Here is a 23,729-nt window from a genome sequence, read left to right as displayed (position 1 = left end):
GCTCTTGATTATGGTGTTGTGATTGTGTAGTTCATTTATTGATACTCATTTATAATAGTCAAGCTTGTAGTCATGTTAGATTTTCTAGCTGTATAGAGATATATTTCAGTTAGATAGGTATTCTTAAAATCTTTGTTTTTCATATTCAACATTTTTTCTTTATTTTATTCTTTTTAAATTAAAATTTCTGCCTCCTCCCCATTTCCCACTCCCCTCCTCCTCCCCCCACTCCTCTCCCCCTCCCCCACTCCATTCCCCCTCCCTCTAGGTACTGAAGAGCAGTCCAAATTCCCTGCCCTGCAGGAAGTCCAAGGTCCTCCCACTTCTATCTAGGTCCAGGAAGGTGAGCATCCAAACAGGCTAGGCTTCCACAAAGCCAGTTCATGTACTAGGATCGAAACCTAGTGCCATTGTCCTTGGCTTCTCATCAGCCTTCATTGTCCAGAGACCTTCAGAATATATTTAAAATATTTTAATAAGAGGACTTTTCATGATAACAAGACACATCTGTTCCTGACAGCACAATCTACTTTAAGAGGAAGATGGGCATTGAAGAGGCTCTATATGGATTTTGTTAGATGAACTGGACATACAGAATCTACAGAAAAATTACTGCTGAACTTGCCAAAAGGTAAGTGGATCCTTAAGTGTTCCTGCTTCATGAAACAGTCTGTGAGACATTCTGCAGGATACAGAAGAAAGTGACTGGTAAACTGCCAATATAGGCAGACCTGTCCTTGAAATTTTCTGCTTAATGGAAAAGTCTGCTGGAAATTATGGGCCTATAGGATGAAGATAGTTGCCCCAATGATACAAAAGAACTTTGGGTGACTGTACAGGAAGTGAGATGTCTCTGTAAATTCTAGAGTTTTAAAAGTTGCTTACAATGTACTTCTGGTTTACTTAGGTAATATATCCTTCTGAAGACTTTGATGAAGTTGAAGAATTTATAGTTATAGTTTTCCTTAGTTATGATAAAAGATAAAGTAGATATAAATATTTAACTGTAATTCTTGCTAGGTACCTAGTTTGTAATATGTAATTTTACTATGTTAAAGTCTTTCTTTTGTTTAAACAGAAAAGGGGAAATAGTGTGGAAGGTGCTTCTGTCTGTGTGTTGCTTTTCTTGGTTAGTAAATAAACTACTTGGCCTGTTGATAGGGCAGAACTTAGGTAGATGTGGAAGATGGAAATGGATGCTGGGAGGAAGAAGGTAGAGTCAGAGAGACGCCATGGAGCCGCCAGAATCAGATATGCCTCATCTTTGCCGGTAAGCCCCTGCCATGTGGCAATATACAGATTAATGTAAGAATTAGCCAATAAGAAGCTAGAGTTAATGGGCCAAACAGTGATTTAAATAATATAATTTATGTGTGATTATTTTGGGGCTGAGATGCCAGTAAATGAACAAGCAGTCCTCTTATAACAGGTCTCCATCAAATAAGGTGAGGCTTCTAATCCCATACATCTCTAGGCAGATTGTTGAAGGAAACATTAGAGGAAGATGACAGGGTGGGTTTGGGGTATGTTAAAGTTGAAGAATGTACAGGCATGTCTCCTATGGTCATTAGATTTGAACCAGGCCCCAGCATCTGAGGTAGTTCCTTAGGAAGTATCTCCATTCAAAGCATGAGTAAAACGCCATGATCATTACCTTTTTTTGTGTAGCCTTAATTCCCACATCTTCCCAGATAACCACGATAGGTCTCTTTCTTCCCTTAATCTTTAAGCCTTAATATCACAGGGTTACATCTAAATCCAGGATATGGCTACCTGGGAGACCATGGAGATTATTATATCTCCATGTTGTTTTATCCAGTGTCCAGTCCCAGTCTGCTCACATCCACAGGAAGAACGATAGTAATCAGGAGCCCACCTCCCCACAGTTTCTAATAGCAGATCAGTCTGGTTGCTTCCTGGGCATACATAAAATGTTGTCTGCATGAAGGCATGTCTCTTAAGGACATAAGAACACTCAGATTCATTAGGGCAAGATGGTTGGGTTAGGGTGTACCCCCAAGAGACTCTGCAATAAGGTCCCTCTTCAATTCTCATAATCTAGCCTCCCATGTCCCAGACCCGATGTGCCAAATTGCAAAGCTCAAACATCAGATCATACAACCATGATCTGGGTATAGTCATCTGAGAAGTCTGGTTTAGGATCCCTCCAGTGCCAGTGCTCAACAAGATCTACATCACCTTCTGTGGTTGGTGGGGACTTGTTACATGCACTTCAGTCCCTGTGAGAAAAGTTAACATGATTACCTCCAGGAGAGCCATCTTAAAAGGATAAACAGGCAACAGTTTCCTCAATGGTCAGCCTCTTTTGGGCAGTGGTTATTTTTCTTTTCTTGTGTTTGAATTTAAGGATTGTCTACCATAATCTCTTTCTTTCTTTATTGGTCATCTTGTTCTTCCTTATTATCTTGAGGGAAGGGGAGAAATTTTAAGTTACCAGCAAGGCAGTAACCATATATGTGTTTCCTCTCTGTTTGGGAAGACACATCCCTTGGCCCTGTGTAAAAAAGGGACATGAGTCCCTCCATTGGTTAGTGAAAGGATCTTTCCACCTAACCTCATTGGTAGGAATCCTTAATGTTTTATTTTGTTTATATGATTTTTGAAATGTAAAATATTGATGGTTAATAATACCTTTTGCAATGGTAAATGGGGAATTCTTCTCCCCCACATTGTTTTATAAGGACCTCTCTGAGATATTGGTGATGTCTTTCTACATTCGTTTGACCCTGAAGGTGTTATGGGACACTGGTGGTATGGGATATATTCTATCTCTAGGAGAATTCTTTTCATGTTTTACTTATAAAATGGGACTGTTGTTGAAATTGACCTGTTGTGGTATTTCCAATGTAGCAAAACATTATAAGAAGTGGCTAAGGGTTGCCTTTTCCCCTTAGTGGGTGGTAGTCCAGCATGCTTTAGAGTACATGTCTGTGGTCACAAACATATATTTTAATTTGACAAATGGGAGAGTAATGTGTTACATCTGTTTGTCAGATGATATTGGGTCCTAACCCTCTTAGGTTTCACGTGTAAAAATGGAAGGTACAGAGAAATTGTTGGCAAGTCTTATATGTATGAAAAATTCTCTTTAATTCTGTTGTGGGGATCTGTGGGTATTTGAGTCCTCTCCAGTTGACATAAGTTATGCATTTGAGTAGCATTTTGTATGGTCAGATTTGAGAATTCTATGAGACAAGCCCCTAAAGCTATATCATCCACAGCAGCATTATCTTGGTAAATGAGGCCAGGGAGGGTTTGGTGTCATTTGAGGTGTTGAATGTATCCAGGTTTTTTCTACCTTCTAAGAGCTATCTGAGTTGTATCATCAAGGTAGAAATAGGATTAATGTTTAATCTGATATAGGTATAGGGTAAGTGTGGCAGACACATAAGAGATGTCTGAATAAAGGTTGCAGGGTTCAAGGATCTCTTATAGGACAATATATATGGTCATCATTTCCTTATATTGAGCAGATCCCCCACAAGGGAGAATTTTGGTTTGTCTTTGTCCCTCCTGCAGGGAAAACTACAAAGGCAGCCTCATTTTTCCTCCCATTTGTGCAAACAGTGAATGTTTGGGGCATGGGTCTAGAAGTGCAGTGTATTTCTTGATATTGTTTCACTAACCAGGACTCCCCAAAGTGGGTGTTCAAGGTCTCTAGAAATCCCTCCAGGGCGAGGCTCAATTGAGAACAATGTCTGGTCTCCCATTCTAAATCCCTTAAGTGTGAATGGAATTATTAATTTAGGAGGATCTTTACTATAATGTTGGAGAGATGTGTCCATGATTTTTCTGATCATATCAACTATTTTTTTGACTAGAGAGTACACTGTGTGAGTGCCCCTAGTGGTGGGTTTTCATTCTAGTGGTTGTGACTGCTGAACAATGGTAGCCAGCAAGGTCATTCTTCCTAATAATATTCAGACTTAGATTGGAATGTTAGGATTATATCTCACCAAAGAAGCCTGTTGGAGCTCATTGATGAATCCAGTGAGTGGCTGATGGACATCATTGGGCAAGAAAATGATCTCATAAGGCTACACCACTTTTAGGAGATCATATAACACATCTAGTCTTCCTGTCTCTATAGGCAACCGGGACCTTACCCACTTAATTTTGCATAGTATCTTTTGTAAACCCCATAAAGTGAGAGGCTCAGGCATGATTAATTGGTGTCCCTTCACTTTGGCTTGAGTTAGTGTTAATTGGGATCCCAAAATATGAGATGGGGTACCTTCTGTACTTTAGGGCTATTGTAAAACCATGTTGTTGGAGAATATCAACAATATCTGTTACCCAGGGAGTTAGCCCTGATACATCCAAATGCCGATGATTAGATCATCCATATAAACATATAGTAGGGTATTATCTTTGTCAAAGTAAGGAAAGTGGATACTATACAAATATTTTTGGCAAAAGGATGGACTATTGGCCATCCCCTTTGGGAGAAGAACCCTTTTTGGTCTATCTGGTCAGGTAGAGAGATGTTAACTATAAAAATGGGAAAGGCAAACTTTTCACAATCCTCCTTTTGAAGAGGAATTGAGAAGAAGCATTCCTTTAGACCAATTATAGTGAGGTGAAACTGGGAGAGGATTTCTGGGACTCAAGGTAAGCCCCTTAAAGTGGTCCCTACTCGCTTTATATGAGCACTGTGTGCTCATAGGTCCTGTAACATTCTCTAGGTCCCATTAGGCTTATGTATCACAAGCATAGGGCTGTTTCAGGGGTTCATCGAGGACCTTATCCATCCTCTTTTAAGCAGAATTCTGGTGATTTCCTTGAACATCTTAATTTTAAGTTGAGGTAATGGCCACTGCTCCACCCATACCAGATTACCAGGTGCCTACCTAATGGGGGGACCCTGGCGACAGTGGTCTCTCCTTTTTGAGGTGAATCAAGGTGTCAGAGGTATCTTTTTAAATGACACCTTGCTCAGTTTTATCATTATAAAAAACTAGGTGGTTAGTGGTAACAAGAGCACCCCTGTTGCAGGAGCTTTGCAGACATGCCCAGGAGAATCAGAGGTCAGATCTTTTCTTTGTCTCCATCCATCCCCACCCAAGTTATGGAATTAGCTATGTCTTAGGACATAGACCTTCCCCTAATCCCTGTGATAAACACCATGATTATGAAATTTCACCTGTTTGGGACCTCTTTCTTTCTGAGGACCATTCTGTTAGCTCCTCTATCTATTAGGCATTAGAATCTTTGTCCCCCAAAGATCATTGCCATATTGGGTTGGAACCTCTCTACAACTGGAATGCTCCAGTTAACTGAAGCTGCATCTTTCCTTCCTTTGGTTAAGGAGGCTGGAAGGTGCCCCCTCCCCTCCATTTAGTTTAAAGGTTGATTTGCGAAGGCTTTCCAATTTATATTAAATTTGGAGCAGTATTCAGAGCCCCAATTGTAGCCTTTGTGTCAGTGAGGGTAGAGATACAGAGGGGGTTTCTTCTGCACCTTGGTGTTATTGCCCTTTTGTGGGCAAACCCTCTTAAAATTCCCCAGTTGACTACATAAGAAACAGTTTATAGGTGTTTGCTTTTGCTGTCCAGCCATCAGGACTTGAGTAATAGAAGAGGCTAGAGTGTGGGTCTGGGCCTGAAAAGCCACCACAAGAGTCTGGTTGGTATGTGACTGGGTCTCAACATTCTGTGATGCTACTACCCATGGACTCATGAGTCCTTCCATAAGGCCTGCATAAATGTCCTAGTATCTTGGTTTATACCTTTCCAGACTAGGAGTTTAGTAATTTAGTCTCTAAGCCCACTGAGGGGGGACTTCCTCTCAAGGCTGATCTTCACACAGACAATAAAGTCCTGAATAGGCTCCTCAGGTTTTTGCATCTTGCCAACTATAGGTGATTCAGTTGGTCCCTCCTCTAGCTTTGCCCAGGCCTCCAGGCCTACTTGTCTAACTTGGTTCAGATATGAAACCACCATCACAGCTTGTTGGACCCCAGTGAAAAAGCCTTTTCCTATACCACTTAGCATCAGATAAGTGATGGGAATTGGGGGATCATCTGCTCTATTGAACTCTGTCCTAGTGTGACAAGCCTCCTTAAAGAAGGCAGACAATTTAACATATTGCAATGCCCTCACAAAGTAGCCTTAACCAGATCATACTAGTCCTTTGGGGCACAAGAATGTTAGGCTACCTCCTAAAGAAGGGTCATGGCTCAAGGGGATTTGGAGCCATCCTCGGCCACTGCCTTCCTCAGTTCTTTTAGGTCTTTAGTTTCACAAGGATTCCAGGCTAGGGGGCGATTAGGGCCAGGAGTAACATTAACCAGGAAGGCTTGGATCAGTAAACGTTAGCCTTATAAGCCTCGGCATAAGTAGGGTTAGGATCCCCAGGAGGCTCTGCATCAAGTTTCTCTGCGTGAGTGTCCCAACTTTGTAGTTCCTCCTAGAGGCTGGTATATTCATTTCCTCCTAGCAAAGATGGGACTCTGTTATTTGTCCCATTATTCTCTCCTATTTTAACCTTTCCAGGGTGGCTGGGGGCATAAGGAGCTGGCCGCTCCTTGTCACAGGCAATAGATATATTTTTTGGTCTTTGACTCTGTCTGCCTTATTCCTTCCCCTTACCCCCAGGACTGCTCTACCCTAAATTGTACCCATTTTGATCTTCCTCCTCATCTGTTTTTTTTTTCTTCCATCCTTTTGGTTAATTGGTTACTTTTGAATTCTTCAGGCCTCTCCCAATCTTTGATCTTTTCCTGCTCCTCACCTGTTTCCTTCTCCTTAGTACTTCTAGCCAATTGGTTATTTTCAGATGCTTTAAACCTCTCCATGTCTCTGATCTTTTCCTTACCTGTCATTGGGGGGAGGCAGAGTAGTGGGATTAAAACATTCCTTAAGGGCAGTAATAGTTGGACAGAATCCTAATGGTGGGGGTATATCAAAGTGTTTTTCCCTTTCTCTGGCCAGAGTCTCCACACGATTCCACATTTCCCATGAGAAAAGATTCCCGGTGGATACCCAGGAGGCCGGGGTAATTATATCCTCCAATGTCTGAATCACATTGTGGTTTGACAATTCCAGACCTTGGGAGAGTAGCATATATCTAAGCACCTTAAGCACTGGGTCATTTTTGTGTGAAGTTGCATTACACATCATGGTGTCCCACTCACCTTGATGGACTGTTTAGGGCTGGGACCAGCTGAGCCCCACATTGGGCACTGGTTTCAGGCCTCCTTAGTCTTATTTCCCAGGAAAAGTTAAGCCCATTCTACAACTCCATGATGCAAGACAATCAGACGTGATAGGGAGTCATGTCAAACCAGGAACTCATTTATTACTGTGAGTGTCAGCTTATAAACATTAAATGACATTGTATGATGTAGGGGTACCTCCAGCCAATGAGAGACAGTCAAGCCCTCCCTCTGGCTGGGGGGGTTTCTACCTGGATTTTGCTGTCTCATTTTCACTCAGTAGCTTTGAGACTATCCTTCAAAGTCAAGCCATGCTTTTCTCTGTGCTACAGGCCTCAAATTACAGATCCTGAGATAATTATGACCCAACAATGGGCTTCAAGAAATAAAGTTACTACATCTGATTGGCTTCAGTTTGTCTCAGCATTATGAGTAGATGGTCCACAGCTACAGTGGAAGAATTATTGAAGAGAGGAATCTAAGGCCCTTAACCATCAATGTAGACTCAGAGTTTTGAGGCTTCCTGAGGTCAAATTTTTGGTGAGAGCCCTTATGTTAATCTAGATAGTCAAGCTATATACAATGAACACATCTTGTCCCTCTTCTGTACAGCAGACTTGAATGTTTGTGACAAGATTCAAGATCTAAGAAAAAGAGTTGAACCATACACTAAAGTTATACATAGTCCAAGATAGCCATTTAGTGACTTTTTGCAAAGACTGACCAAAGCTGTCCAATTATGAGTAGCAGATCCAGAAGCAAGGTGTATACTCATTGAATCTCTGGCTTTTGAAAATTCTAATATACAGTGCACAAAGATACTTGGGCCCTTAAAGGTCAGATCAGCACCAATAGATGAATGGATCCTACACATAGCTGACATTGAGTCCTTTGAATATAACACTGAGCCTTTGGTAGGTGAAGTTATTTTAAAAGGTATAAACAGACATCAAAATACCAAATATTTAAGTTGCAGTAGATTAAGACATTTGAGAAGGGATTGTAAACAGGGAATTCTGAGAAACAATGATTTTTCTTCAAATGATCCAAATAGAAGACCCCAAATTTCTAGATTTTGCAGAGGATACAGTAAAGGATGACATTGGATCAATGAATGTAGATCAAAAAGAGACAACCAAGACAACCTTCTACCATCAGTATACACCTTGGGGTCCTCTCATAGGCTCCCAGTTAAAAAGTGGTCCAATCATTCCTGGTCACTGTGGAAGACATACTTCCCCAGGAAAATTAGAAAATCCAATGATTGTTGTAAAAAAAATACTGCTCTGGATGATATAATAACCATAGGAGATGAATCAAAAATTCTAATATAAAATAGAAAACATATATTAGCAGACTTCTATAAATTATTAAAGCACAAAGCTGAGAGTACAAATAAGAAACATTATAATTGAAGAAACACAGGTGCAGATGTGACTATTATTACTCAAGAAACTTGACATCTGAATTGGCCTCTTCAGGAGACATATGTTCAATTTCCTAGGAATTGGAACCCTATATCAGGTAAAACAAAGCAAGAGATAGGTTGAATAAAAAAGGACAGAAGGATAGAGAGAAAGTCTAAGTCATGTATGACTTACATAGCAGTAAATCTATAGGGTCATGTTCTGTTTCAACAATGGAATACCCAAATTAACATTCCTGCTGTCTCAGAAATACTATAAAAAGTCACTGACTATTCAGGCTATGTAAAAACATTGAACAACTGGCTAACTCTCAGAGGTACCAATGACGCTAGGTTTAAAATAATTGACAGATATACCTGTAGGGGTTAAACAATGGCCTTTTACAAATAAAGAAACTACAGACTTTAAAAAAGTTGGTAGAGGAATGGCTAATTGCTCAGCATATTGAAGAATCAACTAGCACTTGAAATTTTTTTGAATTGGTTGTTGAAAAGAAATCTGGATGATGTAGGTGGGACTTCTATCTCTCTGTTGCTTTCATTGGTTAATTAATAAAGAAAACTGCTTGGCCTGATAGGTCAGAACTTAGGTAGTCGGGGAAGACAGAACAGAACGCTGGGAGGAAGAAGGCAGTGAGGCAGACTCAATGAAGCTCCGGCCCAAGATAGATGTAGGTTAGAATCTTCCCGGTAAGCCACCACCTTGTGGTGTTATGATGGAGAAGTTACTTTTATTTAATAAAGAAACTGCCTTGGCCCATTTATAGGCCAGCCCTTAGGTGGGTGGAGTAAACAGACAGAATGCTGGGAGAAAGAAGCCGAGTGAATGAGTCGCCATGATTCTCCCACTCCAGACAGACGCAGGTTAAGATCTTCCCTGGTAAGCCAACTCGTTGTGTTACACAGAATATTAGAAATGGGTTAGATCAATATGTAAGAGCTAGCCAATAAGAGACTGGAACTAATGGGCCAGGCAGTGATTAAAAGAATATAGTTTCCGTGTAATTATTTCGGGGCATAAGCTAGCCATGTGGGTGGCTGGGTGCCGGGGACGCAGCCCGCAGCTCCTATTACAACAGAGTGGCACCCAACAGGTCAATTTTGTTATATGTATATGTATTTCTGATCTTGATTAAGGTATTGTGATTGTGTAGTTCATTTAAAAATGTAATGTATAATTAGGAAATATAGGTTGCTAATGGATAATCATCGATAATAGTCAAGCTTGTAGTCATGTTAGTTAGATTTTCTAGATGAGCATAGATATATTTCAGTTAGATAGGCATTCTTCATATCTTTCAAAGGCTACAGAATATGGCATTTAAATGTTTTAATAACTTAGGACTGTTATAGTGAGATACGTCTGCTCCTGGCAGCACCAATCTACTTCAAGAAGAAGATGGGCATCGAAGAGGCTTCTTATGGAGTTGGTTAGCCATTTGGGCAAGAAACTACTCTTGTCTGTAGTGATGCATAAACTGGACACAGAGAACCCACTGAGAGAGGACTGCTGAACTTGCCTAAAGGTGAGATGATCTTTCAGAGTTCCTGACTCATGAAAGAGTCTGTGAGGCATTCTGCAGGACACAGCAAAAAGTGACTGAACTGTCTTTGGAATTTCCTGCTTGATGAAAATGTCTGCTGGATACTATGGGCCTGAAGGCTGAAGATGGATGCCCCAACAGTACAAAAGAACTTTGGGTGACTGTCCAGGCAGCAAGATGTCTCTGTCATTTCTAGAGTTTTGGATTTCTTGTTTACTTAGGTAATATTATATCCTTCTGGAGTCTTTGATGGAGTTAAAGAATGGATAGATAGTTATATTTTTCCTTAGTTATGATAAGAGATAAAATAGATATAAATATTGTAACTGTAATTCTTGCTTGATAACCATTTTGTTATATGTAATTTTACTATGTTAAAGTTAAAGCCTTTCTTTTTTGTTTAAACAAAAAAAGGGGAAATGATGGAGAAGTTACTTTCATTTAATAAAGAAACTGCCTTGGCCCATTTATAGGCCAGCCCTTAGGTGGGTGGAGTAAACAGACAGAATGCTGGGAGAAAGAAGTCGAGTGAGTGAGTCGCCATGATTCTCCCACTCCAGACAGATGCAGGTTAAGATCTTCCCTGGTAAGCCAACTCGTTGTGCTACACAGAATATTAGAAATGGGTTAGATCAATATGTAAGAGCTAGCCAATAAGAGACTGGAACTAATGGGCCAGGCAGTGATTAAAAGAATACAGTTTCCGTGTAATTATTTCGGGGCATAAGCTAGCCATGTGGGTGGCTGGGTGCCGGGGACGCAGCCCCGCCGCTCGTATTACAACAGTGTTACACACATTAATAGAAATGGGTTGATCAAGATGTGAGAGTGAGCCAGTAAGAGGCTAGAGCTAATGGCCCAGGCAGTGTTTAAATGAATACAGTTTATGTGTTGTTATTTCGGGTATAAAGCTAGCCATGCGGAAGCTGGGCAGGATGAAAAGCAAACCTGCTCACCACATCACTACAAATGGCACCCAGATATGGATAACTGAATCCACAGAAAGCCTGAGAAAGCTTGGGAAAGAATAGAGTAAAGCATGTTTACTTGGTAGCAGCAATTTCTCGGGTCTGCTCTGCTTGCGAGAGGCAAGCAAGCACTCTCATCTAAGAGAGGCTTCCTGACTCAGCTTTAGCTGCAAAACCCTGCAGCTCTTTTAAGAAGTCCTGCCATGAAACACTTAAACATTGTTGATGAAAAGCTGAATACATGCTTTTCTCTTTTCAGCCATAGCAGGAAAAAAAATGACACCTTTTTAAAATGCTAGATTTCTGGGCAATCCTTCCAGGGCAAACTCTGACTCTTTCAGGCAGGAGAGCTGGCTACGAAGTGTCTGAGTGGTTTGTGAGCTCACTGCCACAGTTTGGTTGCTGGAAGGGACCTTGAAGCGATGTAGAGTTGGGGCAGTGAACACAGCTCTGGCCGGTACGTCAGTCATGAGACTGGAATCTCATAAAGCTAAGGGATGGGCTGGATTCAGTCATCAAAGCCACAGCTTTCATCCTCTCCTTAAAGACTCATGTAGTAAGAAAAAGAGAGATATACAGTAAAGAGAGATTCGAAGAGAAAGAAAACCTCTAAATGGTTTACAGTGTGTTAAAAATATGCAGGCTTAAAAAAGGGTTAAAATCCTTAAAAATAAAAAAAAATAAAAAGAAAGGAAGAGAGTAGTTGGGTGTGATGGTACACACCTTTAATCCCAACACTTGGAAGGCAGAGGTAGATTGACCTCTGTGACTTCAAGGGGTAGAGGTAAATTGACCTCTGTGACAACATAGGTTGGTGGGGAAGACAGAACAGAATGCTGGGAGGAAGAAGGCAGTGAGGCAGATGCAATGAGGCTCTGGCCCAAGATGGATGTTGGTTAGAATCTTCCTGGTAAGCCACCATCTCGTGGTGCTACACACATTAATAGAAATGAGTTAATCAAGATTTGAGAGTTAGCCAGTAAGAGGCTAGAGCTAATGGGCCAGGCAGTGTTTAAATGAATATAGTTTGTGTGTTGTTATTTTGGGTGTAAAGCTAGCTGTGCGGGAGTCGGGCAGGATGAAAAGCAGGCCTGCTCACCTCATCACTACATCTGGAAAATAGTAACAGATTTAAGAGCTATTAGTAAGGTAATTTAGCCAATGGGTTCTCAGGTCTGGCATTGTTTTGTCTTATCTATTGCCTAAAGGTTGGTATCTTATAGCTATTCATTTAAAAGATTGTTTCTTCACTAAACATTTACAAGAAAAAGACAAAGAAAAATTTGCCGTCAGAGTGCCGACTTATAATTTTCAGCCTTCTAAAAGATATCAATTGAAGGTTCTCCCACAGGAATGTTAAATAGTCTCCCCTTTTGCCAATATTTTGTAAGTCAGCCAATGAAAATAATACATAAGCAGTTACCTGAATCTATAGTATACCATTACATATGAGACATTTTCCTTTCTGATTCAAATGTAAATACTTTAGAAAGAATGCTTGAAGAAGAAAAAAAAATTTCCTTGTTGGGTATTCCAAATTACTCCTGAAAAAATACAAAGAGAAAATTCAATGAATTATTTAGGCTGGAAAATATGTTTATAAAAAAATAGACCACAAAAAGTGCAAATTAGGAAAGACTGGTTGCAGGCTTTTTTGGTTTTTCTGTTAGTACCGCTATTCATGATAAAATACCATGACTAAGAGAAATTTGAGGAAAAAATGATTTTTTTTTATCTTAACACTTCCAGGTGACAGTTCATCATTGAGGAAAATCAGAGAAGAAACTCAAGCAGAAATCTGGTGGCAGGAATTGAAGCAGAATCTGCAGAAAAATGTTAACTGACTTTCTCCTAATGGATTGCTCAGCTTGCTTTCTTGTATGACTCATGACTCAAGAGGGTCATCATCCACAACTAACTGGAGCTTCCCTCATAAATCACTGATAAAGAAAATTCTCCCAAAAACATGTCCAAAATTGAATATGCTCTGGTATTTTCTCAGATAAGTTTCCATTTTCCAAAGTTGAGTACAGCATTCGTCAAGTTTAATAAATACTAGCAAACACAGTTAGGAAGATTAAATTACCACATATTATGTTAATAAAAATCTATTAAAATTTTAAGACAAACTAATCAATAATTATTTAAATACTTTTATTGTGTCTTTCACATCATGCATCTTGATCCCATTTATTTTACTGTCCCTTTGTATTGGCCCTCTGCCCTTGCAATCTTCCCCCCAAAATAAAATACTATTTAAGAGACAAAAAGGGGAAAATATCAGTCTCATTATGGAAGCTGTAGTGTGACACAGTGACTCACACTTTATTCGTATTTATTTATTTGCAAGTATTCATTGCAAAGAGTGATTGGTCTGGTTAAATGCCTCTGGTTTCTGCTTCACTATCAATGCTGGATCATCACTGGAACTCCTCTTAGATATCCTGTGGTAGCCCTGTGTTATGCAGATCCTGCAGCTTTGGGTCTACGGGACCAAGCCCTTCATTTTCTTCAGTAAATGACAAATTGGGTGGATGTTGGACTGGGAAAACTCATAACCCTGGTTCCAGGTCCAGGATATTGCAATTGGTCAGACTTCCAGCTCTCCCTTGTCCTCACCAACAGCGTGAGATTCCTTGCTTTGTCCTGGCTAGTTCACCACTTGCAGTAATAAGTAAGGAGTGAGGATAGTTCTCCTGTTTTTACAACCTCAGGATTATCTCTCACACACCTAGGATATAAGGGCCTGCTCTACTGTGGTGCCTAGGCAAGGTGTACTGGCCACTTTCCTAAGAGCTACAGCTGATGCAGGGCAAGGAAAGCCCTCCTACTCTTAAGACCTCAGGGCCAGCTGTCCCACCTACCTTAGGCATAGAGGGGTGAGGCCAGACTTCCGAAGCTCACATTCTTGGGGTGTTCTGGAATATGAGTTTAAGATGTATTACATTTGTTTATGCTCTATAACATTTGTTTAATGTTGCAAAGATGTGTTGCATTCTTTTATGTTGCTTTGTTTAACTCTGTAAAACTGTGTTAGTGTGCCTGCCTAAAACACCTGGTTTGTCTGATAATGAGCAGTATGGTCCATAACTCAGGAGAATAGGAATAGGCAGGACTGAAAGACAGAGGGAATAAATAAGGTGAAAATCAAGGCTAGAGAAGGAGAATAAAAAGGGGGAGGATTAAGAAAAGGATAAGGTAAGGAGGACACAAGGGGCCAGCAACATAGCCTCACAGCCAGGAATGGAGCAAGAAGGAAAAAGATATATAGAATAAAGAAAGGTAAAACCGTAGAGTCAAACCAAATTTAAAAAGAAACAAGACTCTGAACAAGGTGGACAATGAAGGCTGATGAGAAGCCAAGGACAATGGCACTAGGTTTCGATCCTAATACATGAACTGGCTTTGTGGGAGCGTAGCCTGTTTGGATGCTCACCTTCCTGGACCTAGATAGAAGTGGGAGGACCTTGGTCTTCCTGTAGAGCAGGGAATTTGGACTGCTCTTCAGTATCGAGAGGGAGGGGGAGTGGACTGGGGGGAGGAGAAGTGGAGTGGGGATAGGGGGAGGGGAGCGGGGGGAGGGGGCAATATGTGAGAGGAGGGGGAGGGAAATGGGAAACGGGGAGCAGTTGGAAATTTTAATTAAAAAAAGAATAAAAAAAATGAGAAAAAAAATATTACCAAAAAAAAAAAAAAGAAACAAGAAAATTTAGGTTAGAAAAGCTGGCTACAAATAAGTCAAACTAAGGCTGGGTATTTATAAATAAAAATGTTCCACGTATTCATCTGTGAGCCGGTGGCAGGTCTCCTAAGAGTAAAAGAAAATCAAGAATTTCTTCATTGTGCTAGTTCACTTGTACCACTGTCAGTAGGATCAGCTTTACTGTGCTGTCCAGGTAAGATACAGTATCCGTTTTCCCAAGTGCTGCAACTGGTAACAGAGAGGGTTAGCTCCCTCTTCCACCGGTGATGGTAGGGGAATGGGGTTTGGGCATTTTTTCCTTGACCTCACTACCACATGGAAGATGAGTGGGGTTTGGCCAGCTATCCAAATCTCACACTCTCAGGGCCAGTTAAATAGCACCCCCACAAAAAGGGTCAATTTTGCTGTGCTTCACAGATGAGATGCAGTGCCCACTTTTTCCAGTTTTGTAACATGTAAAGGGGTGACCTTTTCAGTTCCCTGTCAGCTGGAGGTAGTATGAGAGAGGGAGGAGAATACCTTTCCTTCACCCCTACTACTGCACCTCAGACAATGGAGGCAGTGCCAGATAATCTCCTCATACCACCAGGGATGGCCCAGCTTTGCCCCTGTCTACAAGGTCAACTCACTCTGGTACCCAAGTGAAGCACAGGGCCCTTTTTCTTGAGGGCTGTAGCTGATGAGAGGTTAGAATCAATGATTTATTTATTTTTGCTTCTTTTCTTTCTTTTTAAAATTTCATGTGAAGCAGAATGCCTATCTAACAAATTATTAAAAAAATGACTTTCAGCATCAGAATAAAGTATTTATGTATTTTCATTTTGTGAGTCCATTCAATATGCAACCAGCTTCTATTATACCTACAGAAATGGAAGAAAGGCAAGGGGAACATTGTATCAGCTCCTATACATATCAGTCATCAACTACTGCTTGCTACTTTGCACACTATCCATTGATTCAAAATAGTCAGGGCATTTTCTAATGTATTAAAATCTTGGTAACATGAAGGGTATATCGAAGTTCAATGAGAAATAAATCTATTTGCTAATAAAATAATAAAAATCCACTCAAAAATGTCTGCTGCCTTAATCTAATCATAGAAACTATACCTATCCATAACATTATCAGTTTAGTAGTTGTTTTTGAGTTTGCAAAGACTTCTTTGAAAATAGAGAAAATGACAAGTATGGAAATACTACCTCTTTGTAAAACTAAAGCATAAACAATCTTTGGGAAACAGTACAGGTACATGCCAAAATGTTGAAATGTTAACTATACATAATAATCTAAAAATGTTAAAAACACAAAGCTGAATATAAAATGAAGTTTGTTTAAAAAATTACAGGCTATTTATGATCTTGAGTTAATTAAGCAGTTTTCTTAGGAAAACATGACAAAATAAGTGATATAAGTGTGTAGAAAACTTTGCTCTGTGGACTTCTGAATAAATGGAACAACAATCCATAGAATATGGTAATTAGTTTTAAATTATATATGATGTAAAATTACATCTTAAATTTACACAAAAAATTTTTAAGGTTAAACATTGTTTGAAGACAAGATACTGAACTTTCATCTCCTTGCTTCTCAGACCCAAATAATGACACAGAAACTATAATAATTGCAGCCCTGTTTGGCCAATGACTCAGGTATATTCCTAACTAACTCTTACATCTTAAATTAACCAATTTCTATCAATCTATGTATTGCCACAAAACTGTGGCATACCGGTAATGCTCTGGCATCTTTCTCCTTCAGCAATGACATGGTGTTTCCACCAATCTGCCTATTTTCTCTCTCTCTCTCTCTCTCTCTCTCTCTCTCTCTCTATATATATATATATATATATATATATATATATATATTTGAATTTTCTGCCTTGCTTTACTTTAAACCATTAGCCAAAACAGCTTTATTCATCAACCAACAAAAGAAACAAATATATAGAACAATATCCCACATCATCTCTTCTTTTCTGTCTAATTAAAAAGGAAGGCTTTAATTTTAATATAGTAAAATTGCATATACAAAACAGTTATTAAGGAAAAATTATAGTTTATTTAATATTTAGTTATTTACATTTGGAAAGTTAAAGAAAATACTCTATCATTTATTTTATCATTGTGAGTCTAAAATTTCATATTTAATTTATCTTTAGTCAAAACTAAGAAAAAAACTATAACTGTCTTCAACACCATCAAAGACCCCAGAAGAATATAATATTAACTAAATAAACAGGAAATACATTGTAAGCAACTTTTAAAACTCTAGAATTAACAGAAACATTTTATTGCCTGAATGGTCACCAAAAGTTATTTTATAACATTGGATGATCCACCTTCAGCCTACAGACCCATAATATCCGACAGAGCTTTTCATGACTCAGGAAATTTGAAAGACTGTTTTCTCTATATTTCCTGTATTTTAGTCATTTTCTTCTGTGTCTTTCAGAATGTCTGAAAGTTTCTTTCATGAAACAGGAATCGTGAATGACTGCCTTACCTTCTTTTGACAAGTTTGACATCATTTCTTGTGGATCATACATGTCCCATTTACAGAGAATACCATCAAACAGTACAGACAAGAGCATTTTCTTGCACAAATGGCTAGTCTTGTTACACTGAAGGCAAATTCCATAATGAGTTTCTTCAGTGCCCACTTTTTTTTTATAAACAGAAACTGAACATATTTTTCCAGCTTCTCAGACACAAATAATCACAAACAAATTATATTAATTATAAAAATGTTGTTTATGGCTCAGGAATATTTCTAGCATTTTTTTTACTCATTACATTAACCAATTTCTATTCACCATGGCCTTGGCATTAACACACTTTCTAAAAGTCTTGTTTCCTAGGCAGCTAACTGGTGTCTGACCTGATTCTACCTTTTTTCCCCTGTATTTCTCTGTTTAGACTTCTGCTAAGCCATTGGCCAAAACATCTTCATTCATTAACAAATAAAAGCAACACATATACAGGAGGACATCTCACATCATGATGGTATATTCTTAATTACAGAGACAAATATTTAACAGAAATGTCCACAATGAAGATATACCTATAGAGGTATCTATAAAATATACCCATTGTTGTAATGAACTAAAAAAATGAAATTTTAAAGAAACATAATTACTGTATGTGTCCGGGAAAATATTTTAAGAAAAAAGAAGCTAGTACTATTAGTAGTATTTACCCTTTTACATTGTTGAAATAAAGTAAAGCTTGTGTACTCATTCTAGAAAACACTTTGAAAATGTTGGTAATAAATATATGTGTCATGAGAGGTAGCTACTGAAGCTCTGGAATATTTTTGATAACACAAAATTGAATGATATTGTAATTTTTACTGAAAGACAACTGTCAATTTGCGAACTGTAGGACCATCCCAATAACATTCAACAAGTGAATAAACTGAGATATGTGAGATATATGGAAATGAATGTAATATTGTTAGCACAGGAAAATAAGCTACATACAAAAACAACATTGTTGTTCAATGTTAAAGTCACATATAGTTGAGAATGATAGAATATTCAGATTCATAAAACCTGGAAAAAATTGATTACTAAGATGGCCTCATGAAAGAAATATTTTAACTTTATCTATACTTATTTTTAGATTCCATATATAATACATCTTTCAAAAAGCAAACATAGAGGGAAGAAAATTCATTCATTGGAATAAATGATCAAAACCAAAGAGGGGAAGGGCTATCAAACTGCAATATAAAAGAATTTTCAGCAAAAAATCATACATGTATTAATGTAATGGAAGTTACACAAATCTATGATAGAATAATCCATTTACTCTACTTGAAATTATAATGCAAGTTTTTAGTTTAATAGTTTTCCAACATTATGTAAAATATATTTTGATATTTTTTTTCTGTGTTGATCTGAAGTAAAAATTATTACAATGAGACAGTATTATAAATGTAACTTTTAAGGTTGTACAGACACACTGTTTTTGAAATCTATTAATTCCACTTGTATAATTAATAATTTAATTCTACTAGTTTTAATATATTATATTTTGTGTACTTACTGTATAATATATGTATGATACACACACACACACACACACACATATATATATATATATATCAGGCAATGTGATAATATGTTGTATTTTTAATAGTCCTATTTTCTACAACTTGAGGGTTACTTAATGTTATTTCAGCAAAGAAAAACAGAAGTTCAAGGACAATGTAAAATTTTGTGTCAGGAAATTTTTGATAAAATTAGGCTCATGACTACTCTGATTCACTTTTTTTGGATAAATAATAACAAGCATTCTGCAGTGATTTCCTTTATTAATTACATATGTAAATTACCTTATAGATAAATTTTTACATGGAAACTTATTAAGACCAAATTGGTCATCATAGAGCTTCATTACAGATGCTATATGTCTGAATTCTGTAACAATACTATTAATCATATTTATTGTATTATAAGCAACTTCATTGATCAAATGAGATGATTGAAAGAAAGAGTTACAAATTTGAATTTATTTCAAACAATTTATGATATAAATAAAGTAATTTTGTCAAAGAATAATATATATTCTAATAAAACATATAAACATTCTCATACCCATAAACTACATAATTCTAAATATAGCTTAAATTCTAACAGTCCATTGAGAATACTATTAAATTCCTCATTTATTGTCATTATAATTATATTAGCATAATTAATACTATTTTAAGTATCACCAAGAAAAATTTGCTGAGTAAATATGAGAAATTTGCTGAGGAAATATGAAATATGAAAATATAGCTTTAGAATTTTAGAAAAATCAAACTATCTCTGAATTTACTAATGTGAGAGAACTGGGCACCAAATTTGATTTAAAGGAATATTTTGTCTCATCTAACTATATCTTAAAACCATGAATATAATATAGCTTGTAGGTGGTCCTAAATTTACCTCTATATATCTAAATGTTTTTGAATAGGCAATATTTTATATGTAGAATATAAATATAGGTATAGTCTATGGTTATTGTGATAAATAATTGTGTGCATCAACAACTTCCTTTTGCTCTCTTCTGCAACAACTATTTACTTAAAATTGTGTTACATATATATGTGGAAAGAAAGTAACCACTTATTTAAAAAGGTAATTATATAATGGTAAAAAATAATGGATCTAGTACTACATGTGTCCTTTAATTAGTAGCTTGTGATAGCTCATTGAAAGATAGTTTGTTTTTTGTAATCAACTATTCCTTCTTCATTTTCTGTTTAATTAAAATATTTTCAATTTCTGTCTAATAATGTCAAGCTGATATCTAGTGGGAAAGACTTCCTAATGAATATTTGCTGACTTTGTTTACATTTCTCCTACAAACACAGAGAGCAGCATTCTAAGTTCTACAGTCATTGCATGTTTAATTTAGATGTTCTTTAAATGCAAGTCATACTGTTTTTTCTTAAAACAACAGCAATGAGAAAATGGATCCTTTATTTATATGTGCTTGAGTGCACAATGGGTGACTCACTAAAGATTTCAGCAGATGCTTTATTTTAAGTGTTATTTCTCTTCTCCACATTTATGCCTATGAAAATTTTTTTTTATGTGTTATACTCTTGTCAAGTTTTTGTCTTCTTACAAGAAAATAATTTTTCAATTTCTGTTATGACATTTTGGAACTTTTCTTGTAAGTTACTCCTGAGTCTGAAATCATTGTTGTTTTAAGCATGTGCTAACTTTTTATGAGTTTTGATTTGGTTCCTCCAAATTAACCAGGCAGGTTTTGAAATCTATAGAAAGCTGACTGGTACAAATAGCCACCTACTGGAGCAGAAATACACTGTTTTTGAAATAGAAAAAGATCAACAGAATTTATTTCTCGAATTTGCCTTTTTATTTTTAAATACCCCTCTGAAAATCTTCAGGATCATGACATCTCTTTCTTTCTGAGAGACAATGTAAGAAAGTGTAACTAACTTTGCTCTCGCACAGCTTTATAGTAAAACACTTTTACATGCATCTAAAAAATGTTTACATATACTGTTCATAATCTTAAATAATTAAATGTTTTATAAGAGAACCAAGCTGAAGCAGTGGATTTCTCTGACTCTTTTACTGGCTTTTGGTACCCTACGCATCATACTGAATATCCTTGTCCAGCCTTAGCATACGGAGAGGTGTTTAATATTACTACAACTTGATAGGTCATGTTTTATTGATACTCATAGGAGATACGTTCTTGATGGATAAAAACAGAAGAATAGGGGATTGGGTTTTGGGAGTGGGGAATGGAGAAAAGGGATTGGGAGAGGATGATGGGTTAGTCTATGGCCAAGATATAATATAGAAAGGTAAATAATTTTAAAAATGTGAAGCAAAAACCCTAATTAAATGGCTCAAAGAACCAAAAATTTAAAACTGTTTTGAATGTTTAATCTAAATTATACATATTTTTCACAATGGGTATGCCATCAGAATGCAAGTGTTGTGAAAACCACCACTAATTCAAAGCCAAAATGGAGAAGGAAAAGACTCATATCAATATTTTTGTCATTGAAGTAGATTTGGGGAAGTCCAACACAACTGGCCACCTGATCTACAAATGTGGTGGTATGGACAACAAAACATTTGAAAAATTTGAATAGAAGGCTGCCGAGATAGGTAAAGGCTCCCATACCTGAGTCTTGGACAAACTTAAAGCTGAGTGTTGAGCATGGTATCACTATTGGCATCTCCCTGTGTAAATTTGAGACCAGCAAATACTATGTTACTATCATTGATGCCCCTGGGCACAGAGATTTATCAAAACCATAGCTATAAGCACATCTCAGGTGACTATGCTGTCCTGATTGTTGCTACTTGTGCTGTTGAACTTAAAGATGGTATATTCAAGAACAGGCAGACCCATGAGCATGCCTTTCTGGCTTATACCCTGGGTGTGAAACAACTAATTGTTGATGTCAACAAAATGGATTCCACTGAGCCACCCTACAACAGAAGAGATATGAGGAAATTGTTAGGAAATTAGCACCTATATTTAAAAAAAAAATTGGCTACGTCCCTGACACTGCAGCATTTGTACCAATTTCTGGTTGGAATGATGACAACATGCTGGAGCCAAGTGCTAATATGAGTTTGTTCAAGGGATGGAAAGTCATGAGCAGTAAAGATGACAGTGCCAGTGGGTCCATCCTGCTGGAAGCTTTGGATTGTATTCTGCCACCAACTTGTCCAACTGACAAGTCTCTGTGACTGCCCTTGCAGGATGTCTATAAAATTGGTGGTATTGGAACTGTCTCTGTGGGCCAAATGGGGACAGGTGTTTTAAAACCTGGAATGGTGGTTATCTTTGCTCAGTAAATGTCATAACAGAAATAAAGTCTGTAGAAATGGACCATGAAACTCTCAGTGAAGCTCTACCTGGGGACAATGTGGGCTTCAACGTAAAGAATGTGTCTGTCAAAGATGTTAGATGTGTCAAACTTTCTGGTGACAGCATAAATGTCCCACCAATAGAAGGTGCTGACTTCAATGCTCAGGTGATTATTCCGAACCACCCAGGCCAAATTAGTGTTGGCTATACTCCTGTACTAGATTGTCACACAGCTCAAATAGTAAGCAAGTTTTCTGAGCTTAAAGAAAAGATTGATCGTTGTTCTGGCAAGAAGCTGAAAGATGGCCCTAAGTTTTGAAATATATATATATGGTTCCTGGCAAGTCCGTGTTTGTTGAGAGCTTCTCTGACTATCTTACACTTGGTCATTTTGCTGTTTGTGACATGAGGCAGACAGGTGCCATCAAAGCTGTGGACAGGAAGGCTGCTGGAGCTGGCAAAGTAACCAGTTCTGCCCAGAAAGCTCAGAAGGTTAAATGTATAATATCGCTACTTCCTGTCACCCCAGGCTTAATCAGTGGTGTAAGATGATCTTAGAACTCTTTGTCTCAATTTGCCATTTAAGTTTAATAGTAAAAGACTGGTTAATGATAACAATGCATTGCAAAACCTTTAAGAATAGGAGGATGTTTTTGGACCTATTTTTGTCTGGGTATGGCAGTTTTAATTTGTTTTCAAAATCAGTACTTTTAATGGAAACAACTTGACAAAAATTTGTCACTGAATTTTGACACTCATTAAATCAAGTTTATTGAGAAAACATCTGAATTGTATTAGTTCCTATATAACAGATTTGTAATCGCACCTCAACATGAACTATCATATTAATGTTTAATGATCTTGACAGACAAAAAGGAAAGAGTGTGTTCTGTTAGTTACTTTTCTATTGCTGTGAAGATACTCCATAACCAGGGCAACTTATAAAAGAAACAACATAATTTGGGCCTTGATTGTAGTTTCAGAGAATGAGCCCCTGAGAATGGTCATGGTTATTGTGGCAGCCAGTAGATAGGTGCAATGCCAAGGGCATTCTTAGCTGATTTTTCCCATCTTGTCCACAAGTTGAAGGTAGAAGGAGAGTGATAAAATAATGGTATAAACATTTGTCTTAAAGCCCACCCTCAGTGAAATACCCCCTCTAAAAAGACTATACCTCCTAATCTTTCCTAAATATTTACCAAATGGCAACCAAACATTTAAATATGTTAGCCATAAAGGGAATTTTTATTTGAACAACCCCAAGAATGCAATAACACTTCAAACAAAAACTAGAATACAGAATCAAGATGATTATAAAATGCATTTATATCAAGTTCACTTCTTTGTCAATGAATTTTCTAAAGTTTATGTGTTATTTATTAATTTTTAAGATTTTGTTTATTTTTATTTTATGTATATGAATGTTCTGCCTGAATATATGTGCACCCATAAATGTATAGTACCCACAGAAACTTGAATATGGCATCAAATTTCATGAAACTGAATTTCCAAATGTTTATGGACTGCCATCTTGATTCTGAGAACTGAATCTTGTTTTC

At 37.6% G+C, this 23,729-nt stretch overlaps 1 pseudogene; it reads left to right on the top strand.

The window, feature by feature from the left end:
- Positions 1-1,232: 1,232 nt before the first annotated feature.
- On the top strand, positions 1,233-22,722 carry LOC130868509 (elongation factor 1-alpha 1-like; annotated as a pseudogene).
- The last annotated feature ends 1,007 nt before the right edge of the window (positions 22,723-23,729 follow it).

This window comes from Chionomys nivalis, chromosome X (genome assembly GCF_950005125.1).
Source record: "Chionomys nivalis chromosome X, mChiNiv1.1, whole genome shotgun sequence".
Lineage (NCBI taxonomy): Eukaryota > Metazoa > Chordata > Mammalia > Rodentia > Cricetidae > Chionomys > Chionomys nivalis.
The sequence above is the reverse complement of the archived record's forward strand: the minus strand, read 5'-3'. Positions and strand labels throughout refer to the sequence as shown.